The following is a 22,319-nucleotide window of genomic DNA, read 5'->3' as shown; positions in this document are numbered from 1 at the left end:
ACAAGAAAAATCCAAGTGCCAATAACAGGAAGCCTGAACTGGAGGAAAATGCTGGCTATCCGTATTAAATTAAGAGATGTATTGTTAAATAAAAGCAGCTATGTTGACATCCACCGCTAAAAAAGATGCCTCAAGCTATCATCTGGAAAAACACTGTCACTGCATGGCACGTGGCTTCCTTCCCATATCCTTTGTTCATTTATTTGTTTCATAATAACTATTTGAAGCTTTAGGAAAAAACCAAAATAGCCTGTGTATGTCAATAGAAAAAAAATGGTGTTCATGCATCTTGGTCTATAAATTACTGCTTAAAGGGGAAAAATGTTATATGCCAAATTCAACTTAATTAATTTCAACTCAAAGGAATCATCCTTTCTAATTCAGATTTTTTTTAGTGATACAGGATTAATTAATCTTCTTTTATGCTGTTTCTAAACAACATAAGCACATTGTTTAATGCCTATTTCACATACAGTTAACAAAGATAACTTCTCTGTTGTGACGTGCCTTGGGGAGGCAGAGTTAGTTTCAGATAAGCATTGTCCCACCCCAAACCCCTTGTGAAGGGTGGCCCAGGAATTCTGATTGGGTTTGAGTCCCTGGGGGTTTCTCCCTTGTTGTGTTTCTAGTGGTCCCTGACCCTGAACTCCACTCTCAAAGGTGGAGACTCTCAAGAGTTCTGTCCCTCAAAAACCCCTGCTCGGCCTCTGTCTGGGGCTCTCTGTTCTGGATCTGAGTTTGTTCCCATGCTGAATAAATGGTTTCATGAACAGGAGCCCATCTCATTGGTGTTCCATGGTGGTCTCCAGAACGCTGCGGTTTCTCTGGACGTGATCCTGAGGTTGTGGACTACAATACTTCTCAAGAAACAGGGCGATTAAACACACTTTTCAAGCAGAGTTAAAGCACATATCTGAACAATAAATGGTTTTGAGTGTAGCTTGAGTAGGAACAACAGCTCAGTACTGAAAGCTTTCCATGCACATTATCACCTGTATTTTCATCGTAACAAATGCATATGTAGGCAGATGGACTGGGCCATTTCCAACAGTTGCCCTGTCATTTTAAAGATGATTTCCATAAACAGCACGCAGATGTAAATAGCGCTGGTTGATTTTCCTCTTTTACTTCCCTCCCCTGGTTGGCAGACACAACCTCTGCAGAGTCAAAACCAAGACCACTCAGATAAGACCTGTTCTTTTCTTTCAAACAGGGCTGGGGAGCGAAGAAGCTTTTTAAGAATACATTGTTAATTCCATAGATAGATGGATGGATGACCTATCCAAATCTGAAAGCCAGGGCCTGAAAACAACACCCTGCCTACTCAGGGAGATGGTGACCTCAACAAGTACCAGGTAAGACAACATACACAATATTCAAGGTAAGACAAAGCTAGTGGCCAGCTGCTATTTCAGACAGAAAATAAGGGCCACTGCTCTAACACTCTTGTATTGGGTTTGCATGGCCAGGTTTTGGTTGCAGTGGAGACTACAAGGGTGGCTTCTGTGAGAAGCTGCCAGAGGCTTTCCCCATGTCTGGCAGAGCCAATGACAGCCAGCTATGAGACGGGCCTGCTGCTGGCCAAGAGTGAGCCAGTCTGAGACGGTAGTAGCGCCCCATGATAACATATTTAAGAAGGAAAAGAAGTTATTGTGCAAAAAAAATTTGTCTCAAAGAAGAGAGGAGTGAGAGTATGTGAGAGGAACACTATGCAAACACCAGGATCAGTGGAGTAGGAAAGGGAGGAGGTGCTCTAGGCACTGGAGCAGAGATTCCCCTGCATTTGTGGGGATGCAGAGATCCACTTGCAGCCCATGGAAGAGACCCACACCTGAGCAGGTAGAAGCCCAAAAGATGCTGTGACCCTGCTGGAAGTCTGTGCTGGAGCAGGCTCCCAGCAGGGATGCACAGACTCATGGAGAGAGGAGCCCATGCTGGAACAGGCTTCCTGGTACAACTTATGACCCTGTGGGGGACCCACACTGGGGGATCAGGCTGTGCCTGAAGGACTGCACCCTATGGAAGAGTGACCCATGTTGGAACAGTTCATTAAGAACTTAAATCCATGGGAAGGCCTCACATTGGAGAAGTTCCTGGAGAACTGTCTCCCATGGGAGTGATCCCACACTTGATCAGAGAAAGTCTCCTCTCCCTGAGCACCATCAGGAACAATCTGTGATGAACTGATCATAGCCACCATTCTCCATCTCCCTTTGCCACTGTGTAGAGCCTGGGAAGAACAGAGGAGTGGGGGAAAGGTGCTTTTAAACTTTGTTTTACTTCTCATTATTCTGCTCTAATTTTGAATTGTAATAAATTCAATTAATATCCCCAAGTCAAGTCTGTTTTGCCAGTGACGATATTTGATGAGTGATATCTTTCTGTCCTTATTTTAACTCATGAATCTTTTATTTTCTTTCCCTGTCCAGTTGTGGAAGGCAGTGTTAGAGTGGCTTTCATGGGTGCCTGGCATCCAGCCACCCATGTCAAACCACCATCAACTCTTCTGAAGTTTAGCCCTAGCAGTTTTTAAGAGGTAGCTGGCAGATGAGCAGGTTACATGTCTGAAGCTGCTTTTTCCAAAGAAAACGCATGTGCATGAAGTGTGATTAGAGGCTGAAGAAAACATTCTCAACATATTACTACATTTTCCGAGAGGAAACATGCTGAACTTTGAGACAGTACGTAATTCAGGAAGAAGAGTAATAGAATGGGTATTGAAAGAATTTCCTGCCAAAGCACAAATATTATCAATATGTAAATCTTCACAGGAGGTACTTAATGCTTTTGATATTAAATACTCTGTCTATGCAAGTCTTTTCCTATTGCTCAATCCTCTTCAAAACTATCGCGAAGCTTTCCAGATGAGATTACGTCAAGAATCCTCTGCCTAGATGGCATTTCTCAAGTTCATCCCAGTCTCATAAATTTCATTACAAGCTCACTTTAGCAGGTTCTCATGGTTGTCAATAAAGCCAGTTTTAAGCCCAGAAAGACTCCTCTAAGCACTTGTTATTTGTTAAACCACAACTCTTTTCATTACTGTTTTACTTTGTCAGCAGTAACACCCACCTCTATCATTCACAAATGTAACCTGTTGCCCATAATTCCCATTTTTCTTCTACCATAAATACAAAAAATTCAGCTATTTCTACAGCCCATTTAAGCCATACCCTGAACAACTATCAACTACCAACTACCTTGGCCCTGAATTAAATTTCCAATTATTTTAAGTCAAATGCTGTATTTGTTGAATTTTCTTTTTCTGAGTTTACTACAAGCTCTTCTGAGTCATTTGATCTTCAAAATTATTTGATCCGAGTCATCAGATCTGCAAAACAAGGCTTTTTGGAAACCTCTGCCCATTTCACCTGCTCCACCTGCAAAGAAATCATCAACTTAAAATCACAGCTTCATCAGTGTCTGTCCTAATTTCAAATCCATATGCCATCCGACTAAACCATCATCTTTCAAGATATTTATAGCCAAATAAATAACTGGCTAAGAAGATATGTCTTTTGTCTTCTTACATTTTAATTAGCAAGCAATTCAAAGCCACTAAAAATGTCCATGCCTCTGCCCTCCTCCTCTCAGTCTTCCCATGTGACACCTACCCACATCATCTAAATTCCACTACTCTGGAATCTGACTGTAAATCCTTTTTGGGAGACCTCATACCTTGTTATGAAGAAGAAGTGTGCAGATGATGTACAGTGCTAGTCCTAACGGGACCTTCAAGCATTACTGAAATACAATATAATTTGAACCTGACAAGTTTACTAATCTTCACTGAATGCTATTTGCAAAACCCAAACTAGTGAAGTTTCTCAAATACAAAACATGGGAATTTTGACATTGCAGATACTGTTTTACCTACCTCCAATAATGTTTTTGTAAGAACTCTGACCAGGATATTAAACTACAAAAAAAAGTCAAAAAGTCCAGAAAATCTTAGAGCATCTGCATCTTATGTGAAATGTAAAGGGACAGATTAATGTTTAGATTATGTCCTCTCATACTTTTATACAGACATGCACACAAACATATTGCAGAAAAAAGGACACTGAGAACAAGAAAAAAGAAAATTAACAACACAACTCAGTTTACCAAAAGCGTAGATATTTAACATATGTACCAAGCAGATGCCTATCTTCTTCTCTATGTTCTCTCAAGAAGAAATTCAATATCAACTTAAATATCAGCTAAAATCAGTTATGTGCTACAACCTCATTGCTCTTTTTCTGGAACGATAGCAATCACCCTTAAGTAGTGTCCCAATCACAGAAATTGTTCACTGTGTCTTATGGTCGTTATTTCAGCAACAGGGTCCACCCACATACATAATTAGTTGGCAGGACTGGAATTTTGAAATTGTCTCAATTGACTTCTAGAAAAGTATGAATCAACTTTTAACACTTCCTTTTTTTTTTTTGCAAGGGAGTGTGAAGGGGAAGATCACTGAACCCCAAAACAGTTGTGATGCTATGATACATCAGGGGTAAACCTGGACACATAAAATCTCCCTGACCTCCCCATCATTTTAAAGGGTTGGATCTCTTACAGGAAATATAAATTTCTAATACTTCTCCCACTCCCCCCAGTTTTGCTTACTGGTGAATTTCTAGTTTCCACAAGTCCTTTAAGTTCCTACAAGGCTTAGGATTTCAAATTGTAAATGAACCATTGGAGAGACGATAAAGATGTGAAATAATCTTGTGAAAACTTTCTGGTGGAGTCTAAAAACAAAACCAAGCAACCTGTACAAACAAGCAACTCTGAAAACTTAGAACTGAGTTTACAGTTAAAAATATAACCCGATTTAATTTTTGGTTCTTCCTAACAGAGACTGGATGATTTCTAGATATTAAGACACATACATTGCAATAAAGATTAAGCAGTATGTAGAAAAGTTTGGCCTAATTTGTATGCCTGTGATAAATGAAATAAAAGTCTTAAACAGACAGCTACGTTTTAAGTGTCAAACATTTCTTGACGTCTGTGGCAGTTGGCAGCTGCAAACATCCGACTGAAAGCCCCATCTGCTGCTTCACAGCTTCCAGTCGAGGATGTTTACAGTCGCTCACTGTCAACAGCAATACACATTCCTTGGCTGTTTATTTTATATTATTAACATGCAGAAGCCTCCAAGCAGGTTAGTTATGATCACTACAACTTCTGTTGCTGTCTTGCTGCCCACAGATGTACACTGGACTGTTTTTATAGTATTTATTAATGAAATAAAGTACAGCTCCCAGAGGAACATTTGCAAACAGCCAGGCATATTTTCTATTCAAGCATTACACTTCTAGTATTACGTTGCCTGTTTTACACCCGGTAAGAATTAAATAAAGACGTACAAAAAGAGCAACTTGCTTCCACTGTTGTATTTGTTTTTGTTCTCCAAGAGACTTGACCAGTCCTGTCACATTCATACAAAAACTGCATTACTCTACAACAAAGTTCACTTATCAGCACAGCAGCTAAAGATAGTAACCGGCACAAAAATAGAACCAAACCCTTCCTAAGGGTATTTCACTAAAGTGTCTGGGATGGCTTCCTTCCCCTCAGAAAAGTGGATACATGGAAATTATTTTATATTAGAAGTTAGCTTATGCAATATTTGCTTCTAATTAAACCCATGGAAAAAAAAACCCACCACCCAGCCCACAGAGGACTGTGGGGAAGAGGGAAGAAGTTGAACAGCAGGCTCTGCAAAGGCTTCAATAAAGTTCAAGGTTTCTACAAATTATTTGAGCTAACCAGTTGCTGCTACTCTTCACATAGAGTTGGCAGAATGGCATTTCTCACCAAATGAAAATGCCAAAAAGATTTGGCATAACAACGTCTCAGTTGTACAGTTCTGCTGTTTGCTTTTTGTTCTATATCCCATTTCCTTATTAAGTTAATGATGGGGAAAATTAAAGATTAATCACTCAACTATTTTTTTGAAGTCATATGAAACCACAGCAGGCAAGCAGAGTGATTATATCACACTAATTAGAAGGTGTTTTTCCTTGAAAGTTTCTTACTCCCAAATGAAATTACCACACTGGAAACCGAGTAGGTTATGAAAAGACTGTAGCTGGAACGCAGAAGCCTGTGGCTTATTTACTCAAACTGATAAGTGTGAAGGATCTCTATAAATCACTTTCAAAACTCAGGGTTGTATTTTCTATACTAAGGTTAAGAAAATTAATCTTTCAGGCAGCAGGTGAAAACAAGCAGAATTATGCTAGGGCCTTTCCCTTTATTCAATATAAACTTTGAGCTCCTAAAGCTTCCTAGGGAATCACATTTTCTCAATGGGTCAAGTCACTAAGGAAACAAAGCAAACTTTATCAGTGCTGCACAACTCTACATTCCAGGAATTCCTAGCACTTGGCATCTATATACCACACCACAGCCACAGGATCCACTCACCCTCTCCTAAGGAGAGCTATCATGACAAGCTATGAAACTCTCAGTAAGATCCCCAACTTTTCACCAAGTTGGCAATATGAGGAGGTAATGGCCTTCCCTATGTTAGATCTACTGAAAAACAGGACAATAAGAAAATATATTTGCTACAACAATACTTTGGAATAAAAGGAAAAGAGTTTCTCTCTTGGCAAGTTCCATCTTATTTATTACAAGCCAGCTAAGAAATACCTTAAATCACCTTGTAAAACAATATGCATAGAAAGTAACAAAAACCCCCAACAAAACAAAACAAAAAACCTCAAATGCAAAACACTGATTGCAGAATGGAAGTATTTCAGCCTAATTACACTTACTCATGACGATAAATTATCATTTCATTTGTAAATATACTGGCCTAATATCTATACCTTAAAGGGGGAAAATGTAGGATGCCTAAAAAATGGAATTCATTGCATGAGGGACATTATATCAGCAACCATATGCAATTCCACTCCATATATGACTACCTTTCCATTTTAAAAACACAAACATATTATATCTGTATGAAAGTCAAAAGAAGGTCAGTCCAAAAGTGTGAGTCACTCAGTATGGACTGTTATGCAGGGGAAGGCAATGAGTTGTCTTTACCACTCTGATATTTAATTTGTAAAGTATTCTTACAGAGGTGTTTAGTAAGAAATTGTCCAAGACTCAAATAGCAATCAACAGGGCTTGATACATGCTGATCTTAATAAGGTGAAACATACCTGAACAGGTAAAATACATGTAACACAAAAGAAACATAATTCAAACTTTTCAATGTCTTCATGAATTTATAGTTAATGTCCCAGAAAGAGAAAGGGGCAAACTGGTAGCACTTAAGCCCTGTTCTGTGAAAAAAAAAAATAAAAAAAGCTTTCCCATGCTTTTCTCTCATTCCCCTGAAATTTCTAAGTCAGATGAATGGATTATTGGTGACAAAGAAAGAACTACAAAAGCAAACAAACAAACAACTAAACCAAAACTTGCCAAGCGCTCCTAGAATTTGAAAAAGGGCCTCTACCTCTTTTGTTACCTTCCATATAGATGAGGTGACGGGGTAAGTCAGACAGGTAAATTAGTTTTTAATCATATCAGATTAACACTGGAATAGCAACAGATGAAAACGCAAATTAAAAGCTACATAGAATTTGCAAAAAATTAACTCATGGCAATTATTTCCTAAATTGCTTTGTAGTTTACATTTTCAAATTTGCTTGTCAAAAACTTCAAGATCATCATTAAATATGGGAAAATATTATTCCTCCTCTTCCTGTCATTGACAGCAAAGGAAGATTAAGCACACATTACTTACATGAACTTGAGTTCACAGCTGTTATGACACAGCATGAGTATCTCCAACTGTTGTACATGAATCCAATTCTCCCAGCTGCATTTTAGCTCTAAAATGCCAGAAGCAACAGCCTCCCCCTGCACTAAGCAGGCAGTTGCATACAAACAATTGAAATTATGCACCAAACGATACACAAAACATCCAAACATTTGGGAATGAGATGTCAAAACTCTTGGTAAAATCATGAACAACATTTAGTGCCTAGTTTTCTTGAGCCTCTTCCCAAAATTCTCTCCTCAATGTCTAATCATTAAAGACTTTAATCAGCTTCTAATCCATCCAAGTGGATTACAGTGCACCTCACTAGCAATATATCTGGTAAAAAAAAGCCCAAGAACTTACTCCTTGGATATCAGCTGATTCTACTTCAGTCCCCTTCAAAAGGGATACCCACATCTCCAGGGAGAATTACATTCTTCATCCACCAAAGGCTGCTCCTCAGATTTCCAGGAATCTGAATCACATACATGAACAGAAGTTATTGTAATTCCAGAAGTTCAGCAGTTCAGATCACATAGTTCTCATTATTAGGGCTGTCTGCAAGAAGCCATATAGCTTTTAACAACCATTATTACAACTGTGTCCTTTTCTGGTACTGTCATTTAAAACTTAGAATGTGTTTAAAGTGACACATTACTCCTGAACACAGCTGTCTCTCAATCCATGTAGATAAAGGTTAACTGCTAAGGAAGCATAAGTATTCAGAAACAACACTGAAGAATTTAAATTTCCCACCAGAGGTAGGCATAATGAATTCTCATTTATTATATTAAGAAACATACAGATTACACAACCAAAACCACCCACATAATCAATCTCAGATTTAACATCATTTCAGGAAAGCAAACTCCCCAGACCCTTTAAGATGGAGAAGAATTTATTCACAATCATTCTAGAGGAAGAAGAATATAGAAAACTCCTGTTCTCTATGTTCCGATACACAAGACAGAACCACAACATTAGGAAAAACTGAAAGAAACAGAGATTGAGAAGAGCATAGAAAAAACAAATTAAGGAGAACTAAAGTAAACCAACCTAAAATAGAGGAAGAAAACACACACAACAGTTCTGAAATCTAAGTTATGAGCACACAACAAAAGCAAAAGAAGTGCAGGATGTAGCACTTATTAACTGAAATGAATCTACTCAAAACATATTATTTATCAATTTGTACTCCTTCTGAAGGTACTTGAGCCCATTTTGGATGTGCCACATGAAACAAAGATGCCTTTGATGAACACATCTCCACCAGCCAGCTGCAGCAACAAGTGAAAGCTAAAGAGGAGTATGAGCACTATTTATGCTCTGCTATAGCATCAGTGGACAGTATGGTGTTGCTTACTCCTCTCCATTTCAGTGTCATGAGGGAACTACTGTGAAGCCTGCAAACCTTAAGTACTGGCCAGAAAGGAATATGCAACAGGTTTGACTGTTCTTTGGTATCAGCTGGCAGAAGTGGGTGACACCCAGGTGGTTCAAAGCATTTCTCTCTCCTTGTTGGCAGAGCCAAGTGCCATGCCAGCTGCTGCTCCACAAGCAGTATAGTGTCTGGCCTGAAACTGTGCCTAACACCCCACTGCTGCATCACCTCCCAGTACAGAGCCATTAAGTTTGTGGATTCTTATGTCAGATAAATACTAAGACCACGTACTGGGTCAGCACAAGAATAAACAGCATATATTAGAACACAAAACAGTCTCCAATGGTAGTAACTTCTCATAGTTTTATGGGAGACACATTGTCCAAGGGAGCCTAATATAACAGATCCCATGATTAGAAAAGAACATTTACTTAGCTTCAAAAGTGTGAACAAAATACCTAAAGCATTTACAACTCATTCAGCTGCACTGTCCATTTCAAAGGCAAAATACAGCTGCAGTGATAAGACTCTGGCACAGGGGACACATTACAGTTATGGCACACACCTGAGATCCCTGCATGCAGGAACAGACATATGTTGGGCTGACCAGAACCATGTATAAACAAAAAATTCTGCCCCAACATCCTCCAAGTTCTAGAACACTTTCATCCCATATTTTGCAAACTCTCTCCTAAAACACATTTCTTATTTCCTTTATTAAGGACATGCAATTTCTGCTGAAGTCACATTCCTGGGGAACTATTTTATACCCTGCTGTACTCTTGAGAAAAGCAGGGACTTTAACTATGATCTAGCCCAGTGGCTCACACCTCACATGTTTCAAGTTTACCCTCGTATTTCCAGTTTCAAGGTCAGGTTGTTAATGCAGGAATCATTTCTGCTTGCCTATAGGTAGGACACCGCATCCATCCCAGATTCCCTGCAAATACAGGGAAGGCCATTTCTTACTTCCCATCACTCCTTTCCTCATTTAGAGCTCAAACACAAAACTGGGACATAAAGACTCTCAAAATAATTAGCACAATCATAATGTTTATCCTTTATCTCCAGAAGATCAAAACAAATACAGCCTCTGACCCCTACACTATTGCAACTTAATATGCTCCACAGTGAAATGCACAAGTATCCAGATGTTGCAGAAGAGTCTGCAAGGCTTCACCTCACACATCCTTACCCATGAGGTTGTGCAATGCATTGATTACTCTTGTCCCAAAGGTACTTGAACATTATCAGAAATTAGTTCTAGATGAAAGAGAACTACTGGGTACTATGTGAAGCAAAACATCCACTAGAAGTGTGTAGAAAGCAGCTTTATTAAGAACACCATTTCTAAAGTATTTTAGAAAACACTTTTTTATTCATAGCGAAAGAAATATATAACAGCAACATTTAAAGAAAAAAACTAGAGTTCATGTGCAGCAAATGTACTAACCTTTGCACACATACCCACTGGGGCAATATACCTACTCAAGTCCCATTCTTCATTTATTTCCAGCAGCCTCTCCTTTCCTTGGGTGTGACCAGGCTTATGTAATGAGGGGACAGAATGAGGCTGAACATCAGTCAACACTTGCTTGATCCCACAGTTTGGAATTAAATATTCTGACCTATCAGATAAAATGCTGACATCATACTGACAGGGCCATGAACCTGAATCTTGTTAATGTTAACCTGTATCCTCATCCCCCTGAAAAGGTCTTTCCTCTCAACTTTTAAGAAGCAGAAGTTACAACAGACTCATAAGCACATGACAAAAACACGCCCACCAAGTTGAAAGAGCGGCACAATTCAGTCCTACAAAGAAGGAGAAAGCATTAGACTTATCAGTGAAGCAAAGAGGAAAGAGGGCTTACCAGCATAAATGCCGCAGCTAAGACACTGGGGAAGCTCCAAAGTGCTTAAAAAACTACTACAAAGTAATCAATGCTGACATGACAAAGAATACACACACTTCTGCAAGAAGAGAAGGCAGAGTGAGCCCTTCTGGAACAGCTAAAATGGAGCTGCGAGAAATTACAGGTAGGAGGAAGGCACAAAATGAGAAGAAACCCATACTGATTAACTCCAGGCACTGGGAAATTAGAATTATTCTTCTTCCTCACCTTCACCCCAAAGTTTTCAGTATAAGTCACAAAGAGTTACTCTAAATGCTGCCCGTACACAACTTTTCACACATCCAAACAGGTCGAGTAACTGCATTTTACTCATGATAGCAGAAATAACTGCCCAGAGATTATGGAAAAGGAACAGAAAAAGAAACAGGGCACATATGAAACCTTTTTCTATTAAAAAAAATCAACACTTTTCTGATGGTCAATAGTGAGGAAAATCCCTGGTGGATAAATATAGATTTAGTAGTCAGCTAAAAATTAGAGCTATGAGTACATCTCTTGACAGGTCCAAGAACAGTTCTCAGTTGCTTAGACTCATAGAAAGTTTATAATCAACTTGCTGCAAAAGCTTTAATTTAGAACATGTGTCACTAAGGAAAACCACTGAAGCAAGACCTGACTTTATTTTTCAAATGTCTTAACAACTAATCCCCTTGGGATTATGTCAGGCATGTCACATTAGGATGGCCTGGGCTCACCTTGACCAGGAAGTATGTTAAAATGCAACTAAACCTGTCTATGTATACACTCTAACACATGCTTCTAAAATTTCAAATGGTTACAGAGAAAAAGCATCTATGGATCTAACACTCATCGAGAACATATTATCATGTGTTTTATTCAACATGGAGTGTCATAGACAAAAGCAGTCCTACAGAATAACATAAAACTTATTTTCTATCTACCTGAACTTAAGGAGAAACTTTTCTGCACAAAAATCTATTTGCTGTATAGCTAGGCTGCTATTGTGAAAGGTATACTTATACAGTACAAGTTTTTGGTACAAAGGGTTACATATGCATATGGCTGAGCTAATAAACTGGAGTTGAGAATAAGCCTTTCCTGTTCCAGTTAATTTATGGCCCAGTGCTACATTCCTTTCGCAGTGCCATAATCTTCCGAGAATAACTTCACATTATCCTCTTCATAGTAATCTAGGAATGCAGATAGAAAGAACATCAACCATCACCCTCATAAGACTCTCCCTCTTAACCCTCAAGGGTTTAGGCGCCTGATAAAGTTTTAGATATTATTAAAACTTTAATCATCCATTCTTGGCTGTTACTACCCTCCAAGCACACAGCTTCCTGCCAGCAGCTACTTGTACCAACACTGAAGCCTTCATAACACTGATTGAACCAATACTGCACGTCCAAACCACCACATGGTTCTCAAATCCCCTTCTCACCCTGTCACTTCTCAACTGCTGAAGTGCAAGAATGTGCAACTTCCAGATATGTCCTTTATCCCAACAATAAAATAATGAGTTTGGGAATACACCAGCTGCACCAGAAATCTTTTTGTACAATACAAACACTAGGACAAGAAAAGTTCAGGTTTAAATCCTCCTCTAGGCCCGTCTCAGCAACAATTCAAAACTTGGTTTTCACTCCCCCATCTGAATGTCTGTGCCTATGTGGTGATGCCATCCATGCTTTGGCCACTGCTTTCAACAGGAGAGGTTCAGACCAGGAGCTTCTGCCACCCAGGAGAGCCACCACATTCAAATCACTCCTCCAACTCAGTGAGATGACCCCCTTTTGGGGAAGGAGACCCTGCCTGCTCAGGCATCTCATTCCAGGGCAGTGCTTGCAACTGCAAATAACAAATGGATTGACACCTTCACCTAGCTAGACCCAAGACTTAAGCCTCTATAAAAGTTAAGCTGCAGAGGTCTCTCTCTATATGTCCTGCTGGTTCCCGAGGTTGTCCCCTGAGGTGAGAGAGGACACCTTGCACGGCCTTTTCCTGCAAATCCCAAAGACAAAGCAGGTGCCAGCTGTGGGCTACAGGCATCAGGGCAGCTGCAGGTCAGGCATCTGCACACTCCAGCCCTTAAGCTACCCTGAATGTTTTGCCTCCTCCTTCTGTCAACTGTACAGAAAGTACAGACATGCTCTTGGCACATTTATCTTCATTCATTTCACTAAAGAATCAGTGAAATGAATCATGTGTGGTCCTTGTACCTATTCTACTAAAATAAACAAAACTCAACCACAGGATTGCTTTTTAGTATTCAAAGAACTCGTGTGCTGGTGGACACAGCCCTGATGAATACTTGTTCAGAGACAATCCCTGCCTCTGTGGACTTTAACAGCTCCTAACCCAACAGTGTCAGGGCAGTTAGCTACTGGGCTGCAAATGCACCTTGAACATCATATTTGTCTTCACAGTTAGGGCAAGGGCATTCCAGTACAAAAGCAGCACTGACAAAATAGCTTAGAAAACTACAACAGTAATGCTAGGTCTCTAACTTTGTAAGTAGATTAATGACTAAGAGCTATTAATTAGTTTTCAATGATAACAGCAAAGAGCTAATGATGTATTAGGAACCACTGACACTGCATCTAACATTTAGTATTTCCCTCATTTCTCATGAGGCAATAGACAGACTTACAAAGTCATTATATGAGACAAGAGGTCTAAATACACAAAAAACTATTACCAACTATATTAACCTCATCAGGAAATCTATCCAGAAAATGAACCCAGTAAAAATTATTTTTTGCCCAGATCTTTCAACAGTGAGCTCATAAGTAATGCTTCCATTCCCTGTATCTGTATGAGTTTGAGTTACAACAAAGCTATGCACAACAGCCATAAAAAGGTAGCATGCATATTAACATGGGTATATTAGGTTTGAGTTTACAAGCCAAGTTTTTGAGGAGAGAGGGAGTTATCTTCTGCAATCAACCTTTTTAAACTCAGCCTTCTCCATTCAAACAGCTGGCATATAGAAGAGCTTAAAACATAAAAAGCAAAGTGACCTATTGTGTTTTGACTCGAAGCAGATACAGAAGTAACCTTCAAGGTTACCTTGCCCTATGTGCGGCCTCAGGAAGGAAAAACCCACAGCTTCAGCAAAGGAATTTCTTGCCTGGCTGGAGGCCACACCCGCCACAACAACTGATGGCAGGAAAGCATTTGGATTCACAACTCTACCCGTAGCACCCAGCCGGAGGCGAAGCAAAACTTTCTCATTTTCGGAGAAGAAAAGAAACTCTTGCTCAATAAGTAGCAATTATGCTGCAGAATTTATATGCTGAGCACGGCTGAATGTACGAGCACCAGATCAGTCAACCATAGCTTTAGTGCTTTGAGTATGATTAACAGAATGAACTTTCAAAGGTCAATTAAATGTCAACACATTTTAAAGAGATATTCTTCTTAAACTGGGGCAATGTGTAACAGTACCTTCCAGAACTACTGTGCACTTGCACCTTAAAATTTTACCCATCTTATACTTAAATGTGCAGATATAAAGATGATAACTAATTAACCTTTGATAGAAAATAATGGCTATTTACGCTCCTGGTTTTTCTGTCACTAAGCTGTCTTTATTACTTGTGTCTTAGCAAACACACAGGGACGCTTGCCCCAAAATTTCATTTCAATTGTTGAGGGTGTGAGCAAAGCAAGAATTAAAGGAGCAAGAACAGTTCGTAAGTCTAATAACTTACTAAATGAAAATGAGAAGAGGCTTTTGATATGCAATTGAACTGCTCCGATGTGAATCTGCGGGAGGATGGGGGGGGACAGGACCGTAACTGAATTAATTGTGAACGCATTAATCATGACTTTAGGCAGCCCAGTGATTTATCTCTTCACTTCTGAAGATTCAAACTTCAGCTAACTATCTCAGGACATCTTAAACGCTGAAAAGCTGAACGCTCAGTTAGATACATTTAAGTTACTCCTCAGACCGGATGCTCAAATAATTAGTTTAAAAGTTTAAAAAAACCACAAAAAACAACAAAGTCTCCATTTCAGCACAAACTAAAAGGATCAAAATCCCGACCAAGGCCTCTCAACAGTACCATAATCATTCTGACATGAGCAATATTTATTCAAGACCAGAGCTAAAGAATAATTTAAGAGTTGAGAAAAACCAGCAGAGAGCCGCGCTCTGCGCGGGCGCCAGTAGAAAACCGCCTGGAGAATCTTCCTTTCACACGGGCAGCGGTCCCGGCACCTCTCCACAGGTAGGATTGTAACTCCACGCAATTTTAGGAAGAGTTTTTTAGGAGGTTCCCGCTCTGGCCCTGACAGTCCCGCCAGGTTTTGGGTCAGGTGCCGCGGGGTAGCGCACGGCGGCGGCTCTCCCCAGACAGGGAGACAACCAGTGCGGACAACCTTCCAAGTTCCTACAAAGTTTCCAGTCTCGAGGGCTGCCTGACCCCCACCGGCTCCGCGGAGCCCGCTAGGCACGGCCGCCCCGTCCTGCCGCACCTGCGGCCGCGGCCGGAGCCCCGGGAGCTGCGGGCGGAGCGGGAGCGCGGCCCGGCCCGCAGGTGCCGCGGGACCCCCGCCCGTTCCTTACCTGGACATGTCCCGCCCAACTTTCCCACTCCGGGCGAAACTTGCGGCAGACAGCGGACTCACTCCCGACGGCCATCTCCAGTCCAGTCCAGTTCAGTTCAGTTCAGCCCGTCCCGTCCCGTTCCGCCCCAGCCCCCCGTCAGCCCGGCCACAGGGGCGGGGAAAAGGGGCGGAGGGAAGCGAGCCCGCCCCGCGGCGGGCATTGTACGCCCCCGGAGCGCCCTTCCCGGCGGTTGAGGCGGCGTAAGCTCCTCCTCCCCTCGCCATGTTCTTTGTTTCTCCGGCTTTACCCGGCCGTTCCCAGTGAAGCCGCGGCCGCCCCGGCGGGGCCGGCGGAGGGGAGCGGGGCCGCCCCGGCCGCAGGTGACCGAGCGGCCGCCCCCGCCCGAGCGCCGCCCCCCCGCCGGAGGGGATCCCGGCCCGCTCCGCCAATCGGCTCGGTGCAGGGGGCGCCCCGGCCAATGAAGCGCAGGGGAGCGCGGAGAGTCCCGCGGGGAGCCAATGGGGCTGCGCGGAGGGCGGGACCGCCTCCCCCGCGCGGCGCGCGGCGCGGGGCGGCCGGTGGGGGCAGCGCGCGGGGTCGCCCGGGGCGCGCAGGGCTCGGTTCGGACTGCGCGTTCCTGAGGGACCCGGGCGCGCGGCCTGTCCTGTCCTATCCTGTCCTGTCCTGTCCTGTCCCTGTCCTGTCCCTGTCCTGTCCTGTCCTGCCCACAGACTTGTTCGGAGAGGCGGAAGGGGTGGACGGGAAAAAGGACTTGCGAAGAAGCTGAGTGACGTCCCCGGCTGGGGGTCCGCAGAGAGGAGTTGGTGGAGACCAAAAGCCTCCCTTGAGCCGTCCTTACGTCAGTTTTGGATTGTAGGGTACACCAAGTCCCTTATATACCTAAGAATTGAGCAGAATATATAATAATGATAGCTCAGAGGTGAAAACCACCACCTTGGGGTCTCCCTGTCTTTCCCAAGACTATCACGGAATTACCGCGATTTGAGATCACCCAGTCCGACCGTCCACCTGGCACTGCCACTATAACCCTAAACCACATCTCCCAGCGGCACATCCAGACTCTTCTTGAGCACCTCCAGGGATGGTGACTCCACTACCTCCCTGGGCAGCTATTCCAGTACCTGTCCACCCTAATAGTGGAAATTTTTTTTCTGTTGCCTAATCTGAATCTCTTCTGTCTCACTTTAAGGCCACTTCCTCTAGTCCTCTCACTATGTTACACTCATTTGATGACCCATAAATATGTACCACTTGTACGGCCACAGGGTCGTACCCCTGTAAATCACAGATATGAGTCTCAAAACTGGATATAATTATTGTTTATTCTAAAAATACATATTCTGGTTGCCTAGTGCTTGAACTTCTGTCAGTATTCCTCAAGTCCTCGAGTTCATGCAAACCCTTTTCCAGGCTATCCTGATCTTTCTCCTGGTTGCTCCTCCCAGCCACACCATCAAGAAATGTCACTGGTACTGTCCATAATTTAATACATGGATGGACCTGTTACACTTTAGATATTTGTGCTGCTTGATCCTTCAGGAGCTTCTTTCCACGAGGGAGCATTTCCTCTGTGGCATCTCTTCTTAGACAACTTCTTACCCATGCTGCAGCATCTTATCAACCCCTGTAACAGCTTTCTGTGAAATTATATGTCAAACACAGACTGAGGTCTAGTCATGCTGAATCTTCTGCCTTCTCCTTATTCAGGAACCTTCCTCTACTCACAGAGAGTTCTGGGTTTGTTTCACAAAATATACCTTTGGTAAAGTCCTGTTGCATATTATCCCGCTTTCCATTTGCACCTATTTAATTGTATTCTCCTCACATATTTGCTCTCAATCCTTAGTGACTAATGGCAGCAGAAAAGTAGTCTGCAGTTGATGGTGCTGATTATGAATGCTGGCAGTAAAAGCCCACTGCTGTGTACTCCATGTGGGCTTCCTCCTAGGAAGAACGTCTGACTCTTGCCCTTTGATGATGATTGCCATGGTAGGAGTCCCACAACACAGATATGACAGTAATAAAGGCTAATTCCTGCTTGTATGCCATAGACCATGTCTTGTGGCCATGGAAGATTCATCAATATTATGATTAACAAAAATATATTTGGCTAACTTGGATTTTTCTCCTGTACATGGCACGAAGGTTCTTTCTCAGTCTTTAGTCTTGAGAGATGAATATCAGTGTACAGGCATCCATCCTGTGCATCTCAAAACAGAGCCTTAGATTTTTTTTTTTCTGCATTTCTGTTTCTCAATTAAGATCTGACCTACTGATCTGATTTGGTACTTTTCTGGTGTCTGCAGATTTTAGCAGAGGTTCAGGCATTAGTATTGTTTACAAGGCTTGCATTTCCATCAGAGCCAGGGACAGAGTCATTCTGTTATAAGTGTCTCTCCAAGGATAAACCTGTCCCCAACAACCCACAGCTCATATTGGACAAGGTGTAAGGGATGCTGAAGGACCAATGACATCTAGTATTTTTACTAGATTAGGTAACTAGGAATAGTTACATAAGTATTAAACCATATCTCAGCAGCGGCTGGGCAAAAATTTTGGAATCACTCACGTCACAGTGCACAAATCCCTCCTGCAAAAGCCCAGCTTCACAAAATGTGGGTGAAGTAAGACACTGGTCACACAGCAGGTAAGTAATGATTTTCATTTCCTTTATCATCTCCCTCTGACTGACTCATATTCCTCCTAAACAGTTTCAAATGTGAGAAAACACCTTTCCTAAGCTGCATTTACAGTGGAAGAAGGTTGTGTGTCATATCTCACTACTGCCATGGGCTAAGGGCATGGGCACTGCTGCTTGGCTGACATCTGGTAACCCCATCAGAGGCAAACTCTCACCAGGCTTTAACAACCAGATGGATCAATCAGAAGGCTGGGTTATCCCAGTCTTGCTGGCTTTTGATGACCTGAACATTACTGGTTTACATTTAAAGTAGATTGGTAAACATATAAAATTCAGTCATATATTTAAGATATGCAGGCCCATATTTATTACCTTTTCTCACTCACGGTTTATTATTGTAATATCTGTGAGTGAAAGCTATTAGACTGCCAGATAAAACGTCCTTTGAGTTAGAAGAATTGTGTCTGCTTTTTTAGGGGCATGTCTCTTACAAACATGGTAAGTCAATGGTGCTCTTTGGTGATTAATGGAGAAGCCATTCAGAGTTCTTGGGGTGGAGGGGGTTGGGTTTTTTAATTACCAAGATAACCACCTCATCTGTCTTGGTTTGAAAAGACAAGTGTCTGCTAAAGAAGGCAGGAGCCTCCCTTGAAATGGAAAATGTTAACTTCTTCCCTCCAAATTATAATTTTGAAATTAAGGGGCTCTCAGGCAAAGATACTGGAGTAGGAATAACAGTTCTTTACTAGTATGTATAAATAAAAAAAAAACAAAACAAAAACCCGAGAAACAACTACAACTTAATAGAAAAATTAAAATAAAATGCAGTAGTACAAGAAACACGGACAGAGTTAGAATACAACCTAACACCCTGTTGGTAGCAGTCTGATTAAGTGGTGGCTGCAGCCCTCCTGGAGTGACAGAGTGGTTCTGTTGAAGCAATGATCCTGTAAAATGGTATAGTTTTCCCCTGAAGGTCCAGTGGTGATGTAGAACAGTCTGGTCTTCCTCTGGGAATCCAGTGGAAAAAAAGGCTGACTGTGGTGTTCCAAGTCTCAGACTATATTCAGGTAGGAATGCTTGGCTCCTCCCCCTGGGTGGAGCATCTCACAATGGGATGATGGAATTTTATCAGTCATGCAGTGAGACTCAATAGCCCATTAACAGAAGAGATCCTCTTGGTGTTATGAGGATGGGTCTTGGAAGAGATAAAGAACATTGCCCTACCTGGTTTTTACAGATGGTAATAGAATACATACTTTTGGTTACATCTTGCATTGCAACCTAAGACATTATCACATGCATTACTCAAAGACAAAACAACTGTGTTTTACTCACTTTCACTGCTGTAGTGAGGTGAGAAAGTGATGATATATTCTCCCCAGAGGTCATCATAGATACAAATAAGGCTGAGGATCTAATATATACACAGACTGGTGGACAAAATCCAGGCTTTATTGTACTGTAAAAGAAACTGAACAGAAGGGAAGGAGGAGATTAAACAAACATTTGGAAAGAAGAAGTACCTACCCTACATGGCATCTGATTTGCAGTGGAGCTGCTGGATGGGAGGCTGGAAGGAAGAAAAAGCACAGTTATTTAATTTTATTTTTTTATGAAGGACAAATAAACTGCAACATTAAGGGCAAAACCAGTAATATCTTCTTGCCTCTTCTGATCCAAACTCAAAAAATGTGCCTCACATCCCTTTTGAGCCGGTACTTTTGGTCTTATATATTATTTCATCCAGGAAACCAAGTCAAGGGTAGAGTTGGGAGCAGCAGTGACAAAGTTCTACTTCCTTGAGGAAGAACATACCTTTTTCAATATTTGTTCAGTACTCCTAGCATTCCTCCAGTCTATTTTCTATCAGAAAGATTGATTCCTCATGTTTCCCTCAGTCAACATACCCCACCCTTCCCTTTGCAGCTCTGACCACTTGTCTCTACCTTTTTATCTGGCTCTTCCCAGTCACAAACAAGCAATACATTCTGGCTGATGTTCTGTTTCTGTGTAGCATGGCCTATATAATCTGAAGTTTTGGGTGAAATTAATATTACACCATTTTACTTACTCTAAAAATGTTTGTGCTAAAAAAGTGACGAAGCTAGGCACCTCTCCAAGCAACACATTTCTGTGGTACAAAATGATTTTCTGCATAGTCCAACTTTCAGAACAGCTTTTGGTTTTATAATGTCTAGCACAAGAGGATCTGATGTGGGTTGGCTGATAGATACAACCATAATGAATCTGCCTAATGAATTATACTAAGACTGGGCAGTTCTGCCACTTCATTTCTGTCTGAAACAATAATTCAGAAAACTACACTGTTCCAAAATTAATTTTCTTCTTCATTTTAATGATGGGTTTTTATCTGCAGGAGATGTAATGTGAATGTATAACATTTGGACCAGGGAGGTTACATCTTTGCCCTCCACTATTGTCTTCAGTGCTGGAACACAGCAATGGGTTTCTTTGAAAGCACAGCAGACAGCTTTTTAAAGTGGCCTCTCTGGTAAAGACGACAGCAGCAGATGTCCAATTCAGTACTTCTATTATGCACTTGGTGAGATACAATTAGGGAGAGGTATGTAGTCTTTAACCTTAAAAACACATGATCAGAGTAACTGGAATATTGTCTTGCATCTGAATTTCAAAGTAAAATTAATGCAGATTAATCACTTAGAAAATAATATTTTACAATTTACACAAAGGTGATTTTTAGACTTTAGATCTCAGCTGTAAAGAAATACTAATCTGGACTGATAGGGGTCAGTTTAGTGCCTCACAGAGAGGCATGTGATATATATCTCTCCTATTACCAGTTATTCTCTTCTCTCTCCATAGTTATTAATACCACAGTTTACCTCCATGTAGCATAGTAGAAGAAGTATATGCTAACAAAAAATACCTGAGTTCCCTAAGAAAATGACAGATATGATGTACTGACCATGACAGCATATGCTTGTCATTTCTGGTGAGCTTCATGGGACAATGCAATCGTTAATTCCGGAGACATGCTGTGGTTGAAAAACATAAAATAAAATAAAATAAAATAAAATAAAATAAAATAAAATAAAATAAAATAAAATACCATAGCCAATTTTCAAGAGATGCAGAAGCTCTATCTGTTTTCAAGCCTTGTTACCAAACCATTTGTAACTTCCCTTTGAAACAAGAAAACCCTAAAGAGTAATGAGCAAGTCGATGTACAGATATGTGCCATAGAGCTTCAATGCATGTGTTTGTTTCACAGTAGGTGGTGTCACAGCTCTTCTTTTACCCTAACCTAGTAGCTTAGGAAGAGGGTAGGGATTTTTCCACTAGCTGTTTTGAATTGCATTCTGCTATTGTCTGATAGCATCACTAGCTGAAACCTTAGCCATGAAGTCAAAGTGAAGCCAGGCATGAGAAAAATCTTTAGTACTGAAAGCCAACAATAAGGGCACCGTGACTTTGAATCGTTGTTTAAAGAACGAAGGGCCTGGTTTCGCCCTTCTGGTATCAAAGGAATTTTCTCCTTAAGCTGTCTTGCTAAAGACAACAGAACTATTTAGTTAGTGCCACTTGATATTAGCAAAAAGAAAAAAAAAATAAAATCTACTAGTAAGAGGCAAACAATTACAATTAGAAATATTTTTAATAAATGTCTTTGGCCACAAAAAAGCAGTTCTCCTGATACAAGATATTACATAATTATTTAAATTTAAGTAATTTATACTTGTAATACTGTAAGAGAACAGTAAATGTCTGTAGCTCTTCACATCTTCCACCAGGAATAGACCAGAAAATATGAAATGTATAATTCCCTAACAAATTAAAATTTGGAGTAGAGGTGAATACAGAAACAAGAGAGAGGAGAACATGAAATACTGTATTGCAGGAACTATGATTAACCCATTTTGGACAGTTCTGTGGTGATAAATGTATGTAAAATGAACAGATGCATTGTGCATGAGCTTATAAGGATCAGGTCCCTGTGTACATTGGGGAGATGCCATCAAACAGCATGAACTAACAATTTTGGTTTGCAAGCTGCTACTATCATATGAATTTTGTAATGCTCCTCT

At 41.1% G+C, this 22,319-nt stretch overlaps 1 long non-coding RNA gene across 1 annotated transcript in view; it reads right to left on the bottom strand.

The window, feature by feature from the left end:
- The window catches only part of LOC106629159 (uncharacterized), a 63,095-nt gene extending 47,390 nt beyond the window's left edge, over nucleotides 1-15,705 (bottom strand). Inside the window, exons 1-2 of the long non-coding RNA XR_001332320.2 lie at nucleotides 15,606-15,705; nucleotides 8,135-8,246 (exon numbers count right to left, since the gene is read on the bottom strand). This is a non-coding gene — a long non-coding RNA (uncharacterized LOC106629159). The remainder of the gene's footprint in view (nucleotides 1-8,134; nucleotides 8,247-15,605) is intronic.
- Between the last annotated feature and the right edge of the window lie 6,614 nt (nucleotides 15,706-22,319).

Source organism: Pseudopodoces humilis, chromosome 3 (genome assembly GCF_049639895.1).
Source record: "Pseudopodoces humilis isolate 2021_Gansu_Grassland_sample_001 chromosome 3, ASM4963989v1, whole genome shotgun sequence".
In the NCBI taxonomy this organism is placed as follows: domain Eukaryota; kingdom Metazoa; phylum Chordata; class Aves; order Passeriformes; family Paridae; genus Pseudopodoces; species Pseudopodoces humilis.
This window is presented reverse-complemented; position numbering and strand designations above follow the sequence as displayed.